Raw genomic sequence first — 20,359 nt, forward strand, 5'->3', positions numbered from 1 at the left:
CATGAATCAGTTATATGTGGAGTTCATGGAAGAATAAGGGCATTTTTAACTGCACACTGTGAAGGGTTATTTTTAAAAAATCCTGAAAAATTCATGTTTGATTGTAAACTACCTGCCATTCTCCCAAGGCCTGGTGGTGCCCCCATTAGTCATTTTGCAGAGCACCTTTGTGAGCAGCCTGTTGTGTCCCATGTGGCTACTTTTGAAGCAGGGCTTTGAACTGAGGTATGTGGGGAGGCCTTTGCTGAAAGGGGTAGGGCACCATCTAACCCTCAGCATTTACTCTATGGAAAGCAGAGCTTCTTATTAAAAATGTATGTTTTTTACTACTCCCAGAACTCTGCTAATTATTTGCATCTCATAAACTCAAGCTGTAAGTAGCAGGCAATCATGCATTATTTGTCAATGGGCTCCCTGCATTTTTACTTAGTTCTGCAATACCAATATAGGAGGTTAAAATGGAAACCTGTGAGTTATTCCTGGTGAAGCATTTGGCGTCCTGTTGATACATGAATTAACCATTCCTGAAACAAACTGTCTTTACACGTGTTTACGGATGCATTCTTTTCTTCATGGCAACGAGATAACAAATCTTCCTCAAATGCTACAAATTGCTGATGCCTTTGTAAATTAAATCTAGCTTTTGAAAACACTATTTGATTTCCTAGATTATCTAGTATGGTAAGGGAAATCTTATCTTTCTAGTGATTTATGTTTTACTGTAACATTGTTCTTTCTGTTCCGAACTCTTTGTCACCTGTGAGAATTGTACAAAGAAGCTGCAGGAAGCGTCTGGGTTTCCATATGTATGTTTAGTCAGATATTAGAGTTCAGAAATGCTATGAGGGTGTTCAGACCTCTCACCAGCTCGCTGGATTTGAAATTGGCTGTACAAAAGCTCTGTATTACCATTCTCTTGTTCGATGCAGCTGGGCTGAAATTGCCTCTCCTTGTGTGCATGATGTATGTTGCTTTTTCTGTGTAGCAATGTTTGGACGAGGGATGTCAGAAACAACCACTCGGGTATCTTCCACGATGCTGGCAGGGCTCGAGGGGTGTAAGGTGTGAAGTGTTGATGGCTCAAGTCTCCACTTCTTCCTAGGCATAGTCAAAGTACCCGAAGTGCTTACAGATAAAAGTCAAGTGAAGGGGCCTCTAGGAATGAAAGAAAAAAAGGGTAAAGAAGTGCCAAAGAAGTGCCAGTTTCCTGGTGGGGGTTCTCTGCTTTGCTCTTCTGGCTTCAGATCATGACTGCTGAAAGGGGCCTAAATTATTAAAGCACATGTCTGAAGAGTCATTTCTCACTTTATTACCTCTAACTAAAATGTAATCATTTTTTTCTAAGGATAAATAGGATGAATAGCTGTCTCATTTAAAAAGAGTGGAGAGTTAGAACTAACTCAGAGCACAACAAAATAGCCAAATGTGAGTCCTTACCACCTTGGTACTGCACTGTAACCTACCATTTTATATTCCTGAAAGCATTCGGATTGTTCTGTCTTTTGAGTACATTTTATAATACCTTAGTCTAAGTCTGTTCCTTACAGGAATATATTCTCTTACTGGAAAAAAAAATCATGAATTCCTTATGATCCTGATTCATATTTTATCAGAATCAAGAAAAAAATGTATATAAAAAGTTCCGGCATGCAGTTTCCTTGACTCTCATAGTATTTCTATTTCTGTAAGGTGGCTTCCAGATTACATAAACATAGAGCTTGGTTCTCCATATGACAAGAGACAGGAAATGAAGAGTTTCTTCCTGGCAAGGAAAATACAAAAAACCCAGTAATTCAACTTTCTGCATTAGGTGCAACATTGCTTAATATATTTAGTAATACTTTAGAAAGATGGTGAACAGCCAGGCAGCAGATTTTGCAGATGGCACAGATATATTGGTTAGTCACCACAAGAGAAAGCTGATTTATGGTGTATGGGAAAGGAAAGAAGATGTTCTTGCAGGTTTTTCCATTTTCAACATCAATTATGTGGTGAAGTGCTTCTAGACTTGATGGCCCTGTGGTCTTATTCAGTACTGTGTGCTGATGAATGAGCTTCACAAGGATCATGACAGTAAATGAGAGTCAGCATCGATAAATGCAAAGTATTAAAACATCTATGAAAATGGAAAGCATTATGTATTAATTATTCGGCTCAGGAAAGAGATTTGGATGTTGTTATAGACAGCTTAATGAAGACTTTAGCTGTAGCCAGAAAACCAAAAAGACATTAAGAAGCATAAGGAATGGGATGAAGAATACCATTTAAAAGATTATAATTAGACCTGGCTGGAAAATGTTCCCTCAGCAATGGGTAATTTTGATAAAAATTAACAAAAAGCCCACAATATTAGTTGCCACAAAAATCATTCAGACCAAAAATTTGACAGTATTCATAAAGAGTCTGGTCAATTATATATGTAACAAGAATGTCCAAAGTTAATTTTGGAAGAAGTAACAAACTGGGTGCTTCATTTCCATTCTTATTCCAGTAAGAAAATATATAACGGGCAGGACAGATTATACCACAATTTCTGAAAAGTTTTGTACTGACCATTATTAAAAGAAAGATATGAGACTATTAGACTAGATGAACCACAGCATCAAGCCAGTATAGTGTTTCTGTATTCTTGTCCTTTGCCTGTGCTAAGTGAAAACTAAATCATTTACACATGGAGCAGTATTTGGATGAAACTAGCATCTGTGCAGTGTGCATTAAAAGGTATCTCATAGATCAGAGCAAAATGCTATAGAAAATAAAAAACTGAACAAAAATGCGATTAAACTACAGGAAGTTTGCTATCTGCTCTTAAATGAAAAATGCAAGCATTTTCCAAATTTGGTTAAAAACATATATATATATATATATATATATATATATATATATATATATATATGCTGAAGTTAATGATTATTCAGTGCTAAGCGTTTTGGGACCCACTCCCAGTTAGTATAACATCACTCTGTTAGCCTCAGTACAATACACTCACCTCAGTGAAATGATGTCACTTTTAGTTTTAATAGTTTTATTATTAGATATCTGCTTTAGGCTGTACTTCTAATGGATGCAGTGGTGTAAATTAGTTTAGCTCCATGGGGATCTTAATAATTTTAGCATTAAGGATCTGATCTAGACTAGCATGGACATAGAATTGCCGTTTGACCTTTTGACAATTTGTGTATTAATTTCATAGTGAAAGTAAGTACAGCTGAGCAGAGGGCAGACCCTACTGCATTTGACAAGATTTTCCACATGACAATGCAGAAGCAGAAAAAGATCACAGATTCCATGGACAGGTAAAGAATATTGTAAAACACAGATGAAATGGGAATAATCTCTGCTTAGCTCTGATGACAAAATACATATGTTGGTGTTTGTCTTATCCCCTCAGCTAGGAGACAAGGAAGTACTCGGTGCTTTGCCTTCCTTCTGTCACGCTCAGCAAAATCTCGTTTCCCCTTCCTGTTAATCAGGAACATTTGCTTTCCCCTCCCACCTTTTTGCATATTTCCCTCCATCCCCCCCTTTCTTTTCAATCCTGGCAACTCTGTATTCCTTATGGCTCTTATACTCCATCTCTGTCCTTTTTTCCCTTGCCTTTCTTTTAGTCTTTTCTTCATTTTTTTCTCCCGTATCTTTTCCTTCCCTCTGTCTCTGAAAAGTTCAATGTGCAAGTTAATCTAACAGCATGAAGCTAACTGATATGATCAGGACTTGTGAAATAGAAACTAACCTCTTGCTGACTTTTAGAGCCTATTGGTGGCAAATCTCACATGAACAAATTGGTTCTTTCTTCATTTGATTGGGTCTTCTTATTTCCTACAGCATGCTTTAAAAACAATGTGTAAGCCTGATGCTCTTCTCCTTCTGGAAATGATGAATATTTGTTTCACAGAACTTTCTTCTCTGTAGAGCAGTTCTTGATATGATAAGTAAATGGTCAATGATAGGAAACCCACAGTTGGCCCATTTCATTATAATACCATATGTTAATGACAAGTTATATTCTCCTTCTGTGTACCTTTAAAGATTCAGGCTTTGGAAGAGGAAATAATATCTGTTTACATGGGTTGGGTAGAGGCAAAGAAAAAGCAGATAAACTTTTGGGCTTAGAAAAACCTGGAGGGCCCTAAGGAAGGAGGGTGGTCTGTTCCCCCCAGTGATATTAGCTGCATTACCTTGCTTTCTCTAGGTCTTTAGGCTATTACAACCCAACACTGCTGCCATTCTGACAGTCTGAATATACGTGCCAGCTTGGTGTCTGAACAGAGGAATTAAGTAACTGTTGCCCCTTTAAGGACATAGAATAGGCCTTATCATGCGCATCATAATAATTAGTTTCTTAATTCAAAGAACCTAATTAGGTTCAAACTTATCCTATTAGGAAATGACACAGAAAGACTCAGATCAGCATAAGTGAGCCCTTGTAAGCCATCGCAGGAGACAGCATTGCAGCCCTAGTGTCCGTTTCTGGGCCGGACACATGAAGTTCACGCCTGGCTCGGTCTCGTGCTGGCCGCAGGATGGGAAGGCAGAGGCTTTGCTCAGGCTCAGTAGCTCGGCTCTGCAGTTCCCTGCTGTCTTTCGAGCAAAGAACTTTATGGGCTGCGGCCAGGCCCAGAGCCCATTCCAGTTTGCGTACAGGTGCGCAGGAAGGCTGCATTAGGCACTCAGAGTACAGCTTAGCAAAAATGTCCATATTGCTTAAAGGAGGCAGGAGACTGGCTTTAAGTTTCATTTAACTCATTCTGGGTAAGAATTTCACAGTGTATTTAGCAGGGTGGCTCCAGCCATATAGCTGTACAGCCTGCTTCCCTCTGTGCGAGGCACCGGGCGCTGGCGCTGCGGGTCCCGGGCTAGGGCATGAGTGCGCGGGGTTTGCACCATAGTTCATTGGGATCTTGAAATGTGCTGCCAGTGTCCAGAGTATCTTTCGTTCCTGATTTTAGCTGTAATATCAAGTTATTCCTGCTCCTTCCTCCCTTATTCAGAGGACGGCATTGACTGTGTGCATTTCAAGTCACTGCAGCAAGCCTACTGAATTTACCAACACTTCCCAATGTACATAGAGTATCAAAACCATAATGCCCTCATTCTGTCATATTTGCTTGAAATGTATATTTGTGAATTAGGTGGTTTTACCCTGACTAGATAAAGTGTAAAAAGCAGAATTAAATGTTCCTCAGTGTTCAGATAGCTTCACCCTAGGAGTACCATTAAAAAATAAAACTAATTGCATTGAGATCAGAGATAATTATCTCAGATGCATGTTAATATTATTTTCTGTGTCATTTTGTTGAAGATAAATTTTGTGGTATTGGCTCAGTGGTGCTTTCTAAACTTCCTATGCTAATGGAAATCTTGCAAGAAGAGTAAAGGCTTCAAAAAGACTAAATAAATTGGAAATAACTGAATGGCAGGCTTGCTAAATGGAAAACTGCATGTTTATTATGCCACAATAAAGTCAGCACTAGAAGGGCTTTATGTATTCCAGTATAGGTACAAGATACTAAGTTGGTGCCATAACTACCAAAATGCAGATTCTTGCCTGGCTGTGGCATAAAATGGGATGTTACTGTTTCCATTTCAGAAGGAAATTATTCAAGCTTTCTTGTGCACTACAGTCTCTACTAATAGAAAAGCAGCTATGTATCATTTGAACGATTTCCTTTGCAATAAAAGACTGGGTTGCTTTTATGTAGATCATCATACAAGATAACTGATGGATAAAAGCATTTAGTAGCAACAGGTTATTAAGGAATTGAAGTCACTTGTTTTGTGTAGGTAAAGCCTGTGTGTAACATCAAGACCCTAAAAAATGCATAGAAATGGTGATTCCTCCCCTTGAAAGAGGGCAGAAGGGCAGATGAGCTGAGCACTGTCATTCCAGTCTGTCTAATACATACATTCAACTTCAGTAGATATCTCTGGGAGCTTTATGGGGTGAGGATGAGGTCCATCCTGTTGGATTCCATGGCAAAATTTCCACTTGTTACATTGTGGTTGAATTAGGCTGTTATTAAGTATATTTTTTCCTGTTTGTAAAAGTAGGAACTGTGGGTATTTCTGAACTTCCGTGTATTCACTTAATCTGGCTCTAGGATTCAAGGGGTTTCTTAAAAAGTAGTTATCAATTTAACTCTCTGTAAATCTCCAAATTGAACAGCAACATTTTTCTATAGTAGAGATTTCCTGAGCAGCAGAGGAAGATCTGCTGTTCTGAGGTGTCATATCTAGGACGCTCATTCAGATCGCTAGATGTTGTGGGTGTGATGTGATCTCACTGTGAAACTGTTCATAGCAAGAAGGAAAGGTAAGTCCCAGTCAGACCTCGCCCAAGCACCAGGGCAGTGCTGAGCAGTCCTCGTGGAGGTCATGGCTGTGGGATCAGCCTCCTGAAGGCTGTGGGGTTTGAGATTCTCTTTTCAGTCATGCACTCGGTGTCCCCTTCCAAATCACTGTGTTGCTGGGAAGATTTTCAATTATATGACAGCTTCCCATAATGCACCACTGTTGTCGCAGTAAAGTCTTTAATCTGTCACCTACAGAATTGACATGGACTTCAGTGATACAAGATTGCGTCAAAAGGGTGCAAATGGCTTATAATATCTTTGATGGGTGAATTTCATCCTTTCTGGGTAAGAAAGACAGAAAGAAGTAGATAATGGGCTGATATTTTTAGGAGAGTGGTCCCTACTCCCTGCATTTTCTTTTATACTTAGCATGTCTTAGAATGGCAAGTGAAGGATATGAAATACCAATGAACAATAATAACAATACATACTTTACACTTCAATAGCTCTTTCTACCTGGGAATCTCAGAACTCCAAATAATAGCTGATGGAATCTAATGAACTGTGAAAAAAATGCACACCCCCTTTTTTGCAAAGAATGGAGTAATTCTGTAATTAATATGACTCATCCATATGACTTTTAAAGAACTGTTTTAAGTTACTTGATTTCTCACTTTGAAATAAATGGTGTGCACTTTTATGCGTTTATCAAATTTATATTCTATTTGTGTTTAAATTTCCCATGAGGAAATCCTTATCTTTCTTATAGTTCTTCTTGATAAGCCCACAATTATGCAGTTATTGTGTGGATGAATTGCCATATTTGATCAGTTGATATCGGAATATGTTTTTTGTGTAGAGCCAGCATAAATATATAAGAAAGATAGTTGTGGCTGCTTTATTCATTTTATGAAGGATAGAAGTATGGATATATACAGCCAGGAGACAAGAAAGGCAGGAGTCCTGCAGAGGAGCGCAGCCTGCATTGTCTTTCTGTCTCGTTAGTGCAAAACAGAAGAGTAAAATATGCATCTTTATTATTATAGAGAGCAAGTAATAAAAAAGAATGATTATTTACTTGCTATAGAAAATAATATCCATGTCTTTCCAAACGAAGATTAATGGTGTTGAATCTGTGAATAAGCTGTTAAAAAGCCCAGGCAGCAAAGTCTTTGTTTTATGCATTGTATTACCCACACTGTCAGTATGGCTCACAAGAGGTGGATGGAGGCAAGGCTATTCTTGAGGAGGCTAGAAATCTTTGCCTGCTAGATTACTTGTCTTTCCTTGACTCCTGCAAAAGGGATGACTAGAAATTGTTCAGTTCAAACCTGTATGGCTGCAGGGGCACCTATTGCTTATGTGAGGGTCTTGGCAAGGGTGCAGCTACTGGGAAACTTGGGTTTCAACATGTGAGCTGGAACACAGGCCTCAGGGGATCATTAAGATTGTATGTCCTTCCAAAACTGAGAGCTCCTCAATGCCTGAGGCACTGCTTATCTGGAAAAATGTGATTTGTGACAATATACCAGCAATTGAAAACAAAAGAAAAGAGAGATAAATGACCAAGTATTAGAAACTCATGGGACTTGTCTGAAAAAGAATAGTTCTTGGTGCTTACTTTGCTAGAGTAAAGTGGGCATTTAGGAATGTTTTCCAAAACTCTGCTCAAAGCTTGAGAAAAGAAAGGAGCTTAAAAGTTGCATGCAAATACTTTTATTTCTTTTATGATCACTGTCTAAGAGGTAGTTCATGGTTCAGCTCAATATTCAGATACCAGCAAGCCTTTTAAAATGCTACCTTTTTTTCTCCAAGCTCTTTCACATATAAAAGGACATGTTAAAAAGATGGAGCGATTTATCTCTCTGAGTAATGGCAAAATGAGGTCACCATCTACAAGCAGCAACTGGTATAATGGAGATCAGATCGAAAAAGCAATGGTTGACTAAGTAGAATCATTTTATATAGTCTGCCAGATACTCACACCAGTTGTACATGCCTAGCACTGCCTCAGAGTGATGGACATGAGGATTCGCAGCACTTGGTGGAAGCTCTGCTCACTATTCGATAGAAAAACACTCCCCGTCCCCTCATGGTAGTAACTCTTCTGTACATCTCTTTAATCAAGTGGAAAATATGAGATGTGCAATATCACTGCTGCTCTAGGACCGCTGGATCTTTCACTTTGTGTAAATAAATCCAAATGTGCCCTTTAATAGCTGGAGAGGATGTCATTTTGCTGCTGTTGTGACATGTGACACCACTGAAGAATTTATCTGCCACAAAATCTTATTTGTGGGTAGGGAACCTGGGTTTTAAAAGGACAGCAAATCGTAAATCACATGTCTATAAAAGCCCTATGCATGTAGCTAGGTTAGGAAAGAGAGGAGGACCCCGATCTTATGTATCTATGCAAGATTCCAGGATTAACTAAGTGTTGCTAGAAAGATGGCTATTACAGGAGGAATCTGGGCACAGGCACACAGGCTTTGGTACTGTACTTCCAGAAGGGAGGTGTGTGCAGGAGATTCAGAGCTCAGGGAGCTCTGAGAATTTGTGACTGTGGGAATGAAGGAGAGGGGTGTAGAGGACTTCTATGTCCTGCTCATAAAAATGGTTGTACATAAAAGAATATTTCTCTCTTCTTTCCCTTGACTTTGACTCTTTTCTGTCTTAACAAGAGCTTCACCTTGTCTTTAAGCCATGGGCAGTTAATATGTTAATAAGACTGATTTCACTGGGCAACTCAGCACAAGCTGGAAGACCCATGTGGATGTGATTTGAAAATATAAAGTAAAAACTACTTTGGAGGCCTCATTTGTTTCCAGTTCAGTAGGACTTTAAGCTCTTAATTTAACTGAGAGGATTAGTCTATCTCACAAAGTAAGGCATAAATGGGATGCAGACAAAGACAACTTGCTGAGGTGGGTGAGATGAATCAACTTGTGCGGCTGATTTCTCCTGTTAACTATAAAAGGAACACAGATGATTGACCTAGACATCTCATGCTTAGGTAGCTACAGTTAAATGACATGGAGCCCACATGAATGACAAAAGCAGACAGCAAAAAAAGGCAACTTTTATTATTAAGAACCATCTGTGGAGGCAGGCAATAACACTTACAGTTTGTCTGCCAGATGACCATCTCTCTTATCACGGTAGTCTAAATGTCTTGCTGCACTGGACTGGATAGCACAATGCTGCCCTATTTGGTGTAGAGATCATCATTTCTGTACTGGACGTTAAATGGAGAGATCGGTGCACAATTTTTAAGAACACGTCAAGCACTGATTCCAAGGGGGCAGCTTTGCTTAAAATTGATAGTGCTGCGTGACCCACTTTATTCCAAGGGCAGAGATAGTCCAGTGCTCCTTCTGTCATCCGTGCTATCAGAAAGCACTCAGAGCCAGAGTCAGTTAATAAAGAAGACAGGACTCATCTGTTCTTTCAATTTTAAGGTCATCAAGGTGTCCCATCACCGTAAGTCTCCTGTTCAGGATGGTCCCGTTCATATGTTTGGGACAGAAGAGAATTTATCTCATTCTAGATATGAAAGGCTGATTCTGGGGCATTTTTCATCTTTTCTACCTATTTTTTTCCTATTTAAAAATAGGTTCACTGTAATTTTTTTTGAACATGATATTGGTCATAGTAGAGGAAATTAAAGCTTTTTGGAATACAATATAGTGCTTTCATATTAACAGAGGAGGAGGAGGTTATTTAAAGCAGTGCTCCCCAATGTTTGCTGTTCCGAGGGAAACAATACTGAGTAAATAACATGCTATTGGCAATGTGTTCTCCTGCTGCCTGAAGGTTAGGGACCACATTCAGAATAATATCTATTAATCCAGTAGAACTTTACTCCATGCCTCCTCCTGGTATCTTCAGCTGTGATGGCAAAGAGGGATTCTTATCTGTCCGGCCAGTTAGGTGGTCCCTTAAAAGAAGGTAGTGCCGGATTTTGCCTCCCAAGTTTACGTGTTCCCCATGAGCAGTGGGACTGATTTCACTGGGCAACTCAGCACAAGTAATGATGAAAAAACCACCCTTTGGAATTTTTGGGAAGCCTCTGATCTGTGGCCTTTCTAGTGGCAGCAGTATCTGTTGTCACAGACGGAGCAGCAACCTGCGTTGTTTGAGGGCCTGCTCTGGGAAGCTAGTTCTTGTCTTAGAGGCTCCATAATTGTATTCCTGTTTTGCCTCCAACACCAAGTATGTCCTCTTGTATAATCATTTCAACATTTATCTTCCTATATGCTCTTGTTGAAAGGCTTTACGTGTAGTTTATCTTTAATAATAGCAACAGTCTATTCAGCGTAATAACTGAGATCAGAAGGGCAGGGGCGGACTCTAAGCACTCCCTCAGGAGGAGGTATGTAGAGGAGAGTAGAGCATACTGTTCCCACGTTTCCAGTCAGCTCAAACACTGAGTGCTCAAGAGTGAATTCCTTAGCACCATGATTTCTACCAATCTACAGGATTTCTTATCAGATTAACAAAGTTTATGGGAATGTAGACAGCCTACATCAACCAAATGGGATTGGCTGAAGGCACATGCCCTGTAGAGAGTCCCTTAGGGAAGCAAAAAGGCTAGGGCCCTGCTGTCTGCTTTCTTTAAGTCAAAGCCCACTGAGGCCTGACAAGTGGAAGCGGGACGGCACTTTGCGCTGGGGCAGCCCCTCTCCACATGTGGGTGAAGGGGTCCTCCCCAGGAGGGCATTGCTCCCTTGCCTGGTGGCCACGACCTTCTCTTTAGGGCTCTCCACTTCCGTCCTTTGCTTTCCCTTGGCAGCAGCAGCCTGGCCTGTCCCCAGCCACTCTCCTCAGCCTTGGGGGCGGCAAAACTGAATTCAGAGAACCAGCTCTGCAATCAACATAAGAAATCAGTGGTGCTAGACTGATTTACTTCAGCTAAGGGTATGGCCCCTATTCTTTCAGTGTTCATATTTTGTTAATTTGGAAGAAACTTAGAGGTATTATTAAGTTGGAATCTCCTATGACGGTAAATGTTCTGGAAATGTTATTCTGAAATCTTAAAATGCTGGCAAGTCTTGCAAAGTTTTGTTAATTTTGCTCAAAGCTTTCTCAGCTTTCAGTGTGGCTGTTTCACAAAGCTAAACTTAGAGGATTAACACAGCTCTCCTCCTATTACTCTGTGTTTACCAAGCGAATGTTGGTCAAAGGGAGAAAAGTGGACAACTTCAGACTTTTTATGTCAGTGCTACTTACAGAACAAATATCCATTGGCAGGGTAAGAGCCTGAAGAAGAAGAAAAGAAGCTTTCTACCTATTGTGCAATAAATCAAAAGGTTCCAGTGAAATTCTTTGGGTGTTAGAAAAACTGCTTAATCTAGGATTTCAAAGGGTGATCAAAACTATTTTCAATTATTCCTGACTTGTACTTGTATCATTCCAGATGGACCAGAGGTCTTTTTCCCTGGTACATTCCTTTACTTAAAAGGAAATAAAAAGAAGAGAAAGAAGTGAATTTCAATGATCAGAATCCCAGTCTGTGGGAAATATGACTTCAGTTCTTCCTCTGGAAAGTCTGAATAGGACCAAATAATTATAAGTTCTTCACTAATAAAAAGCACAGGAAAAAAGAAACAATAACAGAACATTTTCAGAAATTGGATTTTCGTTATCTGTAAGAAGACAGGAAGCTTATCTATTGTGAAAAGAGCAAGCCTGATTCTAATGTGGCACAAATATTTGCATGATAATAAGGTTATATATATTAGATGAAGACAACTTATTGTTCACAGGAAAGAGGAGACAGCTGTGGCAAACCTTGGGAAAACATGACTTTGTGAATGCAACTGTGTGCACGTCCTAAGGCTCTACAGCTAGTTTTCTTTAAACATACATTTACTGTTACAAGTCCGATTGCCATTAATTACAGATGCACAAACTCTGAGGGGACAGAATGGGTATGGGAGAGTTAAGTACCTCTCATCTTTCAGAATAAGAAGTCCAAAATGGAGAACACAAAGATACGCCTTTCTGGCTCGCTACTTTGGACTACTGACTGTAAGACTTAGGAATTAATGCCTAAGTGTATTGACAAAGCAGTTTTATTGCATGAATTATGCATTTGCATCCCCGAAAGAACTGGGTAGTGAATTTTCAAAGATTCCTTTTTCAGATATGAGTGACTAAAAATGGCAAATTGTATTCGTTCTAAGGCAGAGAAATGAAAGTGAATGGACAATATACTGCATTGTTTATAGTGCTGATTCATTATTGCTATAAATGTTGATTGCTTAAGTTAAAGAGGTCTACAAAACAGAGCGGCTGCATCCTCAGCTTCTATAAACTGTTACAGGGAAGTTTATGAGGCTAACCACTATTCACAGCAGCTGAGGACTTGTATCTTCTTACTTAAATAATAACCTCTAGTATTCTTAGGATAACATTTATATGTGTTTGTTTTTACAATCAGACCCAAATTTAATACTTAAAAATCTCTAGGATAGACCTTTACAAGGATCTCTGAATGATTCCATTTTCCATTCCATGATCTAGGTTTTTCCCAGAACCTAGAGTGAGTCTTTTGAAGGACTATTTAAAATACTGTGTTTGATGTACTTTTGCTGATCCAAGACAGGTGGGTAACAGGACACCTGCAATGTTACAAATATTCTATGGTGTAAGATGTATCTTATGTTTTACATATACTGCCTCTAAATAGCTGCCTCTTTGCTGGAAGTAGAAAAAATGTGTATGGGATCAATGTACTTACCACATCCAGTGTGGGGCGGGGGGTGGAAACAAGGCACATCATTCACAATCTAGTATCCAGGAGCAATTGCTCACATGTCCCATTTCCATAGAAGGCAGAAAAAGTGAAAGCATCAGCCTTGGCAATCACAAACTTTGGAAGAGTACAAAATCTAAACTGGAGCAGAATTGCATGCCTGGCCAGTGAATGGATTTTAATGGGTTAATCAAATGAAAGCCACTTTAAAGCAGGGGCAGTGAAATTGTGGCTCCACTGCATGAAATGAGATGATCCATAGATTCCTGTAGCACATAGTTATGCATTTACAAGTCAGGTCTCTGTTGCATGGAAGTGTCCACAGATTGCTAGGCATGATGTGTTCACATACGTTCCTGATGACTGCCTGTGGAAAATGGTGGCCTTTCTTGCAGCAGAGCCCAACACAAATAATCAGATTGCATAGCATGTAGTTGGGATCTAATATGGAAAATATTCCAACACTATATTCAGTGGGCAATAGAATTATTACAATATCTGCAGGGTACAAAAAAGGAGAGGTTACCAGAGTATGGAGAAGAGAGAATGAAGGAAGGTTGAATGAAATTTCCTTCCCTCCTCAGAGTGCCAGGTTCTCCTTTCAGCAACTGTCTGCTGCTCAGAGCCTCTTTGGCTGACCTTCTAGTATAAAAGCTGTGTGCAGTAGCCAAACTGACTTCATGCAGAAGAAAGGGAATTTAAAATAACGGGTAGGCTATGAACTATTGTGGAAAGGATTCTGTAGGGCAGAAACACAGAGGGGGTGAATCAGCTCACCAAGAGAAGGAAAATGTAGGGGCTGGGATAAACAAGCTATAGCTTTCTTTTAATTTCATTCTGTGTATTTCATCTTCTCTTTTTACAAGGAGCCAGTGTGTTTTTCCCCATACAGGGTAGCCTCTAAGCTCTCTTCTTAACTATAAAAACCAAAATGATATACTGTCCTAAATGTATACACCACATTCTTATACCAGAATAACATATGCCAACGAAAGAAGCAGCAGACTATTGCTATATTTGGATTAAGCTATAAGGCCATAAGCACTGGCTTTGAAAAACAATTACGTTTAGCATTTCTCATCAGTAAATCTCACTAGACTAAGGCAAGAAGTATCATCCTCCTCATTTAATGATGCAGAAATGAAAGCATGGGGACACAGGTATGCCTTGCGCAAGGTTACTCGCAGAACCAAAAAGAGAACATTTATTTCTCAGTTCCCAGCCAGTGAGCTCTTAACTAGGCCCACTGCTTCCCTATCTAGAGCAAATAAATAAATAAATACAATAATATGAGCAAAGTCCTTGGTAGTTCAATTTTAGGCATTCACTATGAATTATCCATTGAGACTCTACAGCTAGGAATTATTCCCACGCATTATTTGGAGAACAACGAGAAGCCATGGAAAACATAAGCCACTAGCAACCAATTTGTAAACACTGCATTATGGAAAAGGAGGCCACATTAATAAATACGAATTATCCACTCAGTTCTGGTAAGTAGCTTACGAGTTAGATGGGATGGTAAATATGGTCTCAGAAAACAGAAGCTAAAAACTGCACTGCTAATTAAAGTGTGAACTGTGGTATTAGGCATTTTCCCACTGTTATTGTCTTTTCACATAAGCCATGCTATGTCTGAATTGCAGTAAGTTTAGTATAACTTTAAGGCTGCGATTTCTCAACTGCCCAAGAGAATCGCGTGTCCAGCTCCTTTCATCAGCCATCAAAAAGCAGTGTATGTATTATTCCCCCTTAGAAGTTCCACAACAAATAGGCATTCACATAAGCTGTTTGAGTAATCAATGCTGAAGTCCTCAGCTTTCTGCTAGGCTCCTTTTAACATCTTGACAGTTGAGACAATTATAATCTACGTTTTTTTCCCCACTGTCTTGCATAAAAAGACAGAAAAACACACTTTTGTGCGTTCTGTGTTGTTAGATTTCCTTTTGATTCACTAATGATCAAAATAAGGCCCTCTGAAACCTTTGGAAAAGCATAGAAAATTTGAAAGGCTCTTCTCAACCTTTTGCCCCTTCTCCTCCCCCCCCCCCCCCTTTCTCTTGTAAGGAAGCATGTTAGCTGAATATTATGAGGTTTTCGTAGATACTTATTAGTGTGTATGTATTTCAAGTTGAAATGCATTTGAATGGAAGCAACAGCTCAGCAGCACACAGCAGATCCAATGAGAGCAGTAAAGCTTAGGCAAAGCCTTGCTTGCTTGGGTGGATCACTGAGTTTCTGAAACCCATGCAAGTTGTTCAAGGCCCAGCTGCTCTGCTTGGCCACTTGTAGAAGATAAAGGGAAAACAAAGACTTAGCTGAATAGTCCACTGTCCATAGCAAAGAATACCATCAGCAATATCAGGTTTACTTAAATTTTAGTGGGAGATACCATGAACCTGACCTTATAAGCAAAACTTCATCCTCCCATGAGCAGGAGAGGTGACAGCAGTTAAGATTTTGGCCAAAATGGTAAACCAAATCATCACATCACAGGGTATTCAAACATTATACCGGAATCACTAGTATCAGATTTTCAGTAAACTTGGAGTATGCTGACTTCAGGTTTACATGAATGAGCATTCAGTCTCACTGGGAAACCTCCCAAATGCCATTTCAAGGGTGGCTAGGAGGAAGTCACCGTTTCTCTCCCTTTCTGCACTCACATCTCAGCGAGTTCAGTGACTGCCTGCGTTAGGTCAGCTCCTGGTCTCGGCTGCGCTGGTGCCAGCTCCAGGGAATGCTGCTGCAGCCGCGCAGGTGTAAAGCTAACAAAGTTACTCTGGATTTATACCTGAATCACTCAGATGATTAGACTATAGTCTGAAACCTTTAAACCTCTGTGACGATCTTGCTCAGGTATTAGGTTGTTTGTTCATTCGTGATTAGTAGAGAACTTGCGCAGTCGTTACTACATTGTCACAGTTCTCCCAGAGATTATTCTGCTCACTTCAGCTGTCCGGCCTGGATACTGGCACGGACTGAGGCACTAACAAATACCTGGGGAGAAGGAAAACAGTTACAGCATGGGGAAAAAAATGCCTCAACTCCAATTCATCTGGCTCTCGGAGGAGATGCTCTCAGAAAAAAAAAATCAAGACGTCTTAAAATAGACTCTGTCATATTGTCAGTGATCTCAAGGGGATTTTTTTCCCCCAGCTTTTGTATGGAAATAGCTCTTATCTCAAGAGGAGATAACTGCAACAGGTCTATGTACATTAGCTGTGCCTTTTCCAACACAGACAATATTCTTAAAATGGCTGCAGCGCTTCCCACTCAGGAGATAATTGGTGCCGAACGCTTCTGCTCTCGAGAGCAATGCACACATGGGGGGAGAAGAGGCGGCACAAGGAATCTGTGTTGCTAAGGCACAAATCTGTACTCGTTTCTGTCACCATAAAGAATCCTGACGTGGTATTGCAGGCAGTTCACAACACTTGTGGTATAATTTCTGTTTTACTGAAAATAAAGATGCAAGTTCTCGCAGTTTCTAAAAGGTAGTGCCAACTTCCTTGTCAGATCAACAGTGATGTTAACCTGTTGTTTTGTAACTAGTCATGTATATTGATTTAAACAGTTTGGTGAAAAGTTACTTTTTATAAAGGTCCTTAGAAGTTAAAAACCTGTGGCATTAATTACACAAATGGTTAATCACTGCATTTTTTAAAAATATGGATATATGAAGAGATTTGGGAAATACTGTAACTAGCATTGCTCTTCTAAAGTTTACAATGAATACATATTCAAGCAGAGTGCATCACTGGTGCTTAGATGTATGCACATACATAGGGTAACAAACAGAGATGAGAACCACATTTTAACACTTCTGTTACCTAAGCAAATTTAAAGGTAAGGGTGGTGCACCTGGACTCTGATTTTATTCCTCCAAGCGTTTAACAGTATGTAACAAAACCCACTGCTGTATTCAAATGGGGGCCCTCTGGGTTTATAGTACCAGTAAGAAAACCAACTTTATGATGTCTTGTTTTCCAAACATCATTAATACTCTTGAGCCTCTTTGGTCCTTCAGATGACTGCATCTCCATCATTTCTTTCATTCAAAATGATCTATTCATCTGTATTCATAAACATGTCAATCTACTGCTTCAAAAAAATCCAACCAACCCTCCAACAACAAAAAAAGCAAAAAACTTCTCATTAATCCACCTCCCTCATTAGCTAGGATTAAAAACCTTAGTCAAAACGACTGGCCTGGTGCCCAGAAAAGCTATGAGATCAATAATCCAAACAGACTTAATGATCTTCTAACAAAAGAATAACTTTTGTACTTCTCCTACAGAATACTTTGAAAAAGTGAAGAGAAGAATACCAAGAAATGTCACATCATCTGCGTAAGTTAATTTATCTGTTGGTTTGGGGGTTACTCTTAAGGGGGAAGGGACTTGGGGAAATACTTTTTTTTCTCCTCTCTCTGTTAAATGACATTTACCATCTGCAACAGTAATAGGAAAAAAATTCAAATCACAAACTGTATCAGTGATTACCTTGTATGAGCGTAACAAGTTTCATTAACATTTCCAGTATCTCATTTCACTCATGAGCAGTTTAAAATTATGACATTTGCATCCCTACACAAGGTCAGTATTAGTTAAGACTTATTTAGGCAATTTAACTTATTGGTACCTTTATTTTGATACTATTAATTACAGCTTCTAACTTTGTAAAATAACAATCAAACTTTTTTAATCTTAAATGTTGGGAAGGGGGAAAAAAAAAACCCAAACCTTACTCTGTAGTTTTCTATCAGCATGAGAAGGACTTCTAAAAAGTGAGTGCCTCTGACTGAAGGAGTCTATAGACTCTAAAGGCACATTTCTCTCATGGACAGACTGGAACTGTCTCGGGGTAGAGACAGGCAGACATCCAGCAGGGCATATGTTGCACACTAATGTACCACACTCTAGAAAATGAGCAGGACGGGCTAAGTTCAGCTATGTAGGAATTAGCCATCTAATCAGTGCTAATCATATATCCTCTCTGTAATTACTGGAAAGAAGCCAGCATATGCCATGCCATGTATTTTGGGAGGAAATAAATCACCTTTGAAGGGCCTGATTTTTGCCATTGACTCTAGAGACCCTACACAACCAGCTTAACTGCAGCCCTAAATTTTAGTCGCCAATGCTGCCTGCATCGCCAGGGCTGGCACACAGGATACCCAGTGTGGAAGCTGCCACACTGCTTGATCTCATGCTTCTCTCCTCTGCTCAACAAGTGGAAAAGGGGAATGGGTCTGCAGTCCTTCCTCCAGCACGGCCCCCAGGAGTACCGCTGCGGTCAGGCTGTCCCATTTAGCACGGGGCTACTGGGCAACATCGCAGGAGGAAGGAAGAGGCTGAGGTCTGAACGGAGCAGGGACACACATTCCCCCTTCAAGGCTGAAATTGGTGCTGCAGAGCTAGCAGGGGAAGAGGAGGCATGAGCCCAGAGGGGCAGGTCTGAGAGGAGAGGTGGGAGTGCTGCACGGAGGGGGCTCGAGGGCAACAGCTCCCTTGGGGAGCACCGAAAGCGGAGGTGAGGAGGGAACCGGAGCAGGTCCTCGAGGTGTGGTCTCTTGCCACGCACCACGACTGCCCCAGGACAAGTTTGGGGCAGTTTGGGCACAGCAGTGTAAGGTTAGCAGCTGGCCCCATTTAGCCACTCAAGTCATTTGTTGCAGTCCTGTTCCTAAGATTATGCTTTGCCAAACTTTACTTCATGCTCCCACAGAAATACCTCCTGCTCAGAAGTGCATTCATGCATTGAAAATGCACTGTCCCTCATTTGCCCTGGAAATAACTGTATAGCTTTAACACTGTTTCGGTCTGCACCCTTATTGTTCCTGTAGAGGTCATTATATCCACTTTCACAAAAGAAAACTTACAAAGAAAGAAAACAATTTGCCTCCCACTTTCCTGGATTGAAATATATATATATATTTCACTAAGCTCTCACATGCCTTCACATGCTTTCCACAGCTCAACCTTGGCAGCTATGAAGGAAGATCATTTCAGACTCATTAGGAAGGAGTGCTCAGGTAAGCAATACTCCTCCTAACAAGCAGCAGCACCCAGGCTGCTCAGCTAAAGGAGCGTGCAGACCTTCCACGGAACAGCAGCTGCCGCCACACTTTCTCCTGCTAAGCAAATCTCGAAGAGTAACTGAAAAAAATCTCTCTCACCCATGCACACTGTGAAAGAAAATGTTTAAAAGATAGCAGCTGAAGGGTATAAAAATGAACCCAAAAGATCTAGAGCAGTGATGATTTTTAAGTTGGTACTGATGAGGCAAAATAAAATATATTCACTACATCAATTCCATTAGCAAACCTAAGAAAATGTAAAGCAACAGCAACCTCTGTAAAATACGGCTGTGCTACCAAGGCATAATACATAAGACAGTATGAGACTCAAATAGTAGAAATAAACAAAGTTACTAAAAGAATCAGTTATCTATCTCTGTTATTCACAAACAAACACTTTGAAATTGAAAACTTTTTTTTTGTAAGAAAAATTAGCATTTTTCTGAGCAGAAAAATTGTGATTGGTTCTGTTTTGTCAGAAAATAATTAATAATAATATCCTAGCCACTAGAGTGCCAGATACAAAACAGTGCATGTTTTGCAGCCAGTACTCAGATCATACTTGGAAGGAGTTAATACTTCAAAGAACTTTGCCTATAAATAATCCTTATATTTGCTTTTCTTAGGCATTTCAGCAATAAATGCTTTTAACTGTACCCAGGGAAAGCAGCCATAATAAGACACTCACTACTGGAAGCTTTCAAATAAGTACCTCAGTCAAAGATGGATGCTATTCCAGGCAAATGTTCCCAGTTCAACTAATGTGATACCATTTCGCCTCCTTCTTGAAGTGAGACTGATTCTTCAGTAGTTCATTGTAGCACTTCAGTTTTAAACCTGATCTAATGAACAGCCATAGATGCTATGGACTCTAAACATAAAGAATTGACATGTTAGCATATTAATGTACTCAGATGTCACATTAATCATTAGAAGACAGTTTGCTGAATGACTCAGATATCTGGCAATATACATGCAAAGGCTGTTTAGCTCTTAAATATAAAGTGACTTCCTTTTGGCAAAGCCCTGATTAAAACAGCATTGATTGTAGTCATTTATAGCTCAAATGCTGTTGCTTAAAATTTCTCAAAGTTGTACATACTGTATTATTAACTGTAGTAAAGCTCTAAAAATCAGTCAGCAGAGTCCACTTCAATCTCTGCATGATAATAAAGGATTATTATGTGCAGTAACCTATTTATGAAAGGGAAACAGTGTGCTTCTTTC

At 39.9% G+C, this 20,359-nt stretch overlaps 1 long non-coding RNA gene across 1 annotated transcript in view; it reads left to right on the plus strand.

Annotated features, from left to right (window-relative positions):
• Nucleotides 1-19,884, plus strand: part of LOC135329549 (uncharacterized) — a 129,604-nt gene extending 109,720 nt beyond the window's left edge. Inside the window, exons 2-3 of the long non-coding RNA XR_010391040.1 lie at nucleotides 17,351-17,402; nucleotides 19,029-19,884. This is a non-coding gene — a long non-coding RNA (uncharacterized LOC135329549). The remainder of the gene's footprint in view (nucleotides 1-17,350; nucleotides 17,403-19,028) is intronic.
• The last annotated feature ends 475 nt before the right edge of the window (nucleotides 19,885-20,359 follow it).

This window comes from Dromaius novaehollandiae, chromosome 11 (genome assembly GCF_036370855.1).
Source record: "Dromaius novaehollandiae isolate bDroNov1 chromosome 11, bDroNov1.hap1, whole genome shotgun sequence".
In the NCBI taxonomy this organism is placed as follows: domain Eukaryota; kingdom Metazoa; phylum Chordata; class Aves; order Casuariiformes; family Dromaiidae; genus Dromaius; species Dromaius novaehollandiae.